Below are 6000 nucleotides of genomic sequence, written 5' to 3'. Positions count from 1 at the left end.
GTGCGTGAGATCGATTCCGCACAACCGTTGCGCACGGGGACGAATGTTCAGAGGAAGTGTAATGGAATGCCGCTTGGACCGTACAAACAAAGATGATGTCGGACGATTCCGAGAGCTTCGAACGCTAGGCACTCACCCCGAAGGTGCTCCGCAATACATCAGTGGTCCCTTCTCCCGCCGAGCCGTCCGACCAACCTCTGCCGGCCCGTTCGCCGCTCCTACCACTGCCGTCGTGCAGGTCGATCGCGCCATCGAACACGTGGCGAACATTATGGCCGAGAGTCCGAGTTCCGGAGCCGCCCAGAGTCCAGACTAAGCAACCGACTCGCCCGAGGACTCGACTGGAGCCGTGAGAAAACCGGCTTTACCCCGAAAGCTTAGCCCGAGCTCCGCGAACTTGGCTCCGTCTCCCGCGACACAGCTCAGAGTATCGGCTTCCCGGTCCATCGGGCCCCCGTGCCGCTCGCGCCCTGCCCGTACCGCAACATCTCGCTGGAATCCGAATTTGCGATCCGGACTCGGACGATAGTGATGGAGCCCTCGAAATTCGTATCGAAAAAGCCGAATAGCCCGAGGAGGGCGAAATCAGCGACGGGGACAGCGAGATGGAGGAATGCGAAGTCGTCTAATAAAGTTGTATCTTGAATGCGATATTCTGCTTCTTTTTGTTTTCGATAAGGAAAGACGATTATGTATAGTGTTGATAGCGCGGTGCTCCGGAGATTTGCTGCGCTTCCCTCGCAGATCAGCTTAGGTCCGTTTCTTTGGATCCGCTCGCTTGGCAGATGGCTCCGTCGGAAACAGGACCTTGATGTGGTCGATTTGATATCTAAAGTAGGGGTCCCAGCTCTCCGGCTCCAGTGGATATAGTAGCTCCGTCGGCCTGATGAGAGTCTTTCCATTTCCGAACTTGAACGCGCAGGTACGTTTCGTTTGTCTGGCGAGCTGGGGTGTAGATCTGTCACCCGTACCCGAGGCCATTCAGATCTTGGGGCGCTTTATTCTTTCAAGAGGCAGATTTCTCCTACTTCGAGTGATCGCTGTTTCACCGGTCGCCGTGAGTTTGCCGATCTGAGGTAGGCCAGTTATTCCGAGTGGAACCGCTTCCAGAACGCCGAAAGCATTCCCTGCCGGAAGTTCCATCGTTTCGAAAGAACGGCGGTTCCGATGTCCTTTCGGAGCTTTGGGATTTCTTCCTACTCCGGTAGCGACCGATCGTGTGTTGCAGTTATCGGCTGCCGAGGGTTGGATATGTGTATTTGAGGAAAGTATTCCGGTAGGGAAAGTAAATACGCGCGCCACGCGAGGGAGCTTGCACAAATCAGCTAGAGGGAGAGGGGTAAAAACAATGATGATGTAGAGAAGTATCAGCGATAAGACCGATGGTTCGCTCGGTCGGCTGATAGGGAAAAAGAAAAAATCCTAGTGTGCAAGACCCGGTGGCGGTGCGCGAAGGTGGAAGAACTTCAGTGTCCTCATTTCACATCAGTTCCGGTGGCAGGTTTGCCCCAGTCTGAACCTCGTGATCGTGATCGGTGCCAGCCCTGGACTAGAGTACAATGTCTGAAATCTCAAATTGTGACAGCGCCTAGACATCGTATTTCATTGTTCCGATCGAGAGACCGTAGCCGGATGGGGGAGCTATGCGGAGAAACCGGGAATTGAGTGCTCACCCTGGATAGCGCCGACTCGGAGGATCAACCAATGGATGCAGCCATGGATGAATATTTCGAAGGTTGTCGAAGTTTTACTGATCTCGCCGACGGCCACGAGATACTCCAAATCCTCCGATTAAAGCATAGTGGGATGGAGCTGCTCAGAGCCACTGGTCTGCTACACTTCCGGAGAGCCCAGAGCATCCGAGATACGAGAGACTGCCCGCGTCAGGAACCGAGACCCGCACGCTGCTTCACGAGCCTGGCCGACATCCGAGCGTTGGAATCTCAGCTGAGAAATGGTCAATATATCGAGACACTCGTTCAATGCTGCATGCTGGCCGAGTTCCATTTCGACAAGATCCCATTCGATATTTATGGGATTTCCGGACCAGCTGATAACTGCTGGGTTTTCAAACATTTCGCGACGTTTGGAGATTTGGCTCTCATGAACCATCGTACCGAATTTCTCGCAAGTTCGGTGGAGTTCCAATTCGTGCGAATTGAATTCTTCTGCAAAGCAGTCCAAACATTGACTCGCATCAGATTACCTGATGCCGAAGAAGCTGTCATGCTGTTCGACGCTGCCTCCAATCACTGCATGGCCGAACTGGTGGCAGCACTTTCCGGCTTCATTTCGGTGGCTGGGCCAACTTTCCCTTTACCGGCGTCCAACCTCATGTTAAGCCTGATTGCGGACGAGTTCCGCACAATTGAAACCAGCAGAGACTCTTTCTACCTGGCTTTCGCAGCCGAAGTTCTACTCCGCCATGGCGCCAATGTGGCTTTCCGCGCATCGCAGCGAGAGCAGGCCTTGTCTGAGCTGCGGCGGATTTGTCCTCGAGCAAGTGACAGAGCTCAGTGGCTGAGCTTCGAGCCCTCGAGCGGCTTGACTCCAACGGCCCTGGAGTTAATCCTCGATTCTCCCTACGACTTGCCGTCTCCTTTCCTAAAAATTTTAGCAATGTATACTTGCTGCCGTCTGACCTACAAAGGAACAAACGAAAAATTCCTGTCTTCTCTCGGCGTGAAGCCGTTAGCTTGTATCGCAGCGTTGCTAGTGACCAAACGACAAGCTGAGGAATTTCTACCACCAAAGCTTCGTGAGTTCTGCGAGAAACATCGACAAGCTACTTGTGAGAACTACAACGACCCATGAAGACGAAAAAGTGACCGTATCAGAGACCGTTCCCATTGACTTAATAAAGTTCGAGAATACGCTAAAGATTTGATCTCATTTCTGCTCTAGTATCGATGCTCGCTCATATGGATGCAGGCGAGAGCATCGCGCGACCCGCAGTGCCGGGCTGTTCTGGCGGTTCTGCTCATGGACATCCAGCAATTTCGATCGTTTCTGCATTGCGAGTTTCGCATCCCTCCCGAGTGCATCTCGTCTCGATCAGAGCTCAGGAGATCTCGACAGACTTCCGTCAATTGAAGTTGGCCATCGAACCAAGTTGGCCGCAATGAGGGGAATATTTTGTCTGGGAAGTAGGCGGATTATCGATTAGACGATTTAGAAAACGAAGTTGGGATGGCGTGGCGACTGCGACTCCGGCGCGATAGACCGAATTTGTCCTTCAGACCGCGAAGGCCACAACCTGACCATGAGACCAAGCAGAAAGAAGCGACTCCCGTTCCGAGCTCGATAACCACCGAAGAAAGCGAAGATTCCGACTCTTCTACCGTGGCAACGAGCGCTAAACTCAGACTGCGGAAAAGACACAAACTCCGCTTCAGGCAGAGTCGTGAGGAGGTTTATGCCCAACAGTATGTGTACAGGGTCCTCGCGGCTTCAAAAGTCTATTCATATTGCGAAGGAAACCAGAAGCGTCGATTCTACCCGCTCGAAGTGACGTTATCGGTTCTGAAGGCTATGAGGATGTTGGACATCGAGTACAGGTCGGCGATGCTGAGACATTTGAAGCATGACGTGATGAGAGATCCAGACAATCGAGGGATGCTTGAGTTGCTCTACAAGTGAGACAGAGAGAGTGTCGCTAATAAAACAAGGAACGCTACACTGATTTTCCATGTAATTTAGGGGCTCGAAAAAAAAGAAATAGGTATCCATCGAGGACGAGTCTCAAGAAGGCCGCGATCGATATCTGGATTCCCCGACCGCAACCTAAGCATTTTTTAGAATCTCAGCAAACTCCAAGGATATCTTCGAGGTGGGAAGTTGAGCACGAATCCTTCGGTCTGCGGTAGCTCTCAAGAGAATCTGAGCGAGGACACACTTGATCCGATCTTCCTTCCGTCGCATAGGTAAATTCTGGAAAAATGGAGAAATCCAGTGTCGTCGATGTGATAAATTCCGTCTTCCCCGTACGTTTCGGACTAGACGTAATGCTTCCCCAGCCCTCGAGAAGTGTGAGTGTGACGCGAAGCAGCCTAGACGGCTGCCACGAGGTGACAATACCGTCCAGCACCTTGAGGACCAACGGGAACAACGCTCCGATCTCACATCATTAGGTCTTGAAAATGGCGACAATCCTTTAAGATCGGAGGACCATCGGACGAGCGTCCGTCGGCGATGTTTACAAGGTTGGTTCATCAATTTATCATTATCATTGAGAGTCATCGTTGTGCGCTTCCGCGTGACAAATACCGAACTAGTTCCTTAAGTTGAGCAGAAACAACACCGGTCGCCAGGTTTCTGCCGAAACTCTCCCTCGCTGGAACGCGGAACATTTCCGCAGGAGTATCACAGAACTGATTGTGAGATTATATTTAAATTAAGAATCACGTTCACACCGCATAGAGAAAGAATAGGGTTCTTCCCTTCGTTTGGAGCAAAAATCGCGAGTGAAGAGCATGACGTCATTGTGATAGAGCTGCTGGAAGGAAGCTTAGCTCAGCATTTCCGATAGTTGCCGCGAACGACGCGGTCGATGCGTTCGATGTTCCATCAGCTTCTATCAGGCAGCAGCAAGCCGAGACGGCTACATTCAAGCGGTCATTCCGACTTGGAGCCTGAGAACATCGTGATGAGCTTCCGCGGGAATATCCATGTCTGAGTATATCTCAGACTGTTCGGACTGATCGAGGGATTTCGTCCAGAGCCTCTACGATCCGACGTCAAGGTGAAGATCCCCGGGAAGCGCTGCACTTCGCTTGCCCTAGTGAGCGAGCTTGCCGATCATTCCACGAGGGAGACCGTTGAGAGCTCACATTATCACAACACAAGACTGGGATACAAGAAGAATAGACGGGGAGCATCGAGCTGCAAGTAGGATGAACTCCTCTCAGTCAGTCTGTGAAGCCGAGACTATTCCGTTTCAATCTGAGAGCCTTGCGTCGGATGACAATTGAACCTCCGACTCTGTTTCCATTACACCGTCGCTGAATTGGAGCACTATGGCTCGATGTTTCACCTCATGGAGAGATCGGATTCGCTGGACCTCAGCAGCAGGATGCCGGTAGTGGGGTTGCCCCGAGATCTGACGATAAATAATCAAGGGCTCGATCTGCAATGGGTTGAGGACCGTCTCCCCTGGGGAGTCGAGAGCTCCCGATATCCGAACGCGATATTCAAAGGCGTGGGTCGATCAGCGTTCGCTTTGGCGGATTCAGTTCCCTAATAATGCCAGGGATCATCTTCGATATAGCCACAAATCCAGCGAGATCGGTGCCTTCCATTGAAGTTCGATGGCGACGACAGAGCTAAGGCAGGCGGGACGGGCTCCGGGAACCTGCAGAATCGCGTCAATCTCATTCGCGGTCAGGAGTATTTCCTTTTACGGTGCGGTGATCGCGAGGCCGTGAGGATTACGGGGGATAATCTCGATCATCATCACGAAGCATCCCGAATAACGCAGGCATATAGTGACGCGGAATGCGAGGCCGCTGCTCCATCATACACTAGGACAATGTTTTTCTGAGCTCCCCTTTGACGGAAGTCGCTAGATCCATCGAGTTCCATCGAGTAGGTTATCTCTGATATTTCGACCATTGATAGAGATTCTTGCCTCTCCCTGGATCTTGCTAGGACGTGGCCGAGTCCGCCGATCAATCCTTACGCTTTCCCACAAGGCGAGATGTCGCCACCCTGCGGATCGCATTGCTTTCCCTCCGTCAATTGCCAACTGCCTGTGTTCGAGACGATTGCCCCATATTCGAGGAGCTGTCCGAAAATTTCACCACGGTTGAGGTGAGCTCGACCGTCTGCATGTTCTTGAACACTGAACTCTTCATCTCCGAATCCCGCGTTTCCAAGCCTCGCTCCACCAGCCGGTTTCGTGTTTTCGATCAGAGACCGACCTCCCCCTGGAGCTACTCTAGGAGAGCTTATGGAGAAGCTCTAGCTCGAAGAGTTGCCGAAGGGAGCGCCGAGCTTCATATG

Source organism: Galendromus occidentalis, unplaced genomic scaffold, assembly GCF_000255335.2.
Source record: "Galendromus occidentalis unplaced genomic scaffold, Mocc_1.1 scf7180000077468, whole genome shotgun sequence".
NCBI lineage: Eukaryota > Metazoa > Arthropoda > Arachnida > Mesostigmata > Phytoseiidae > Galendromus > Galendromus occidentalis.
The sequence above is the reverse complement of the archived record's forward strand: the minus strand, read 5'-3'. Positions refer to the sequence as shown.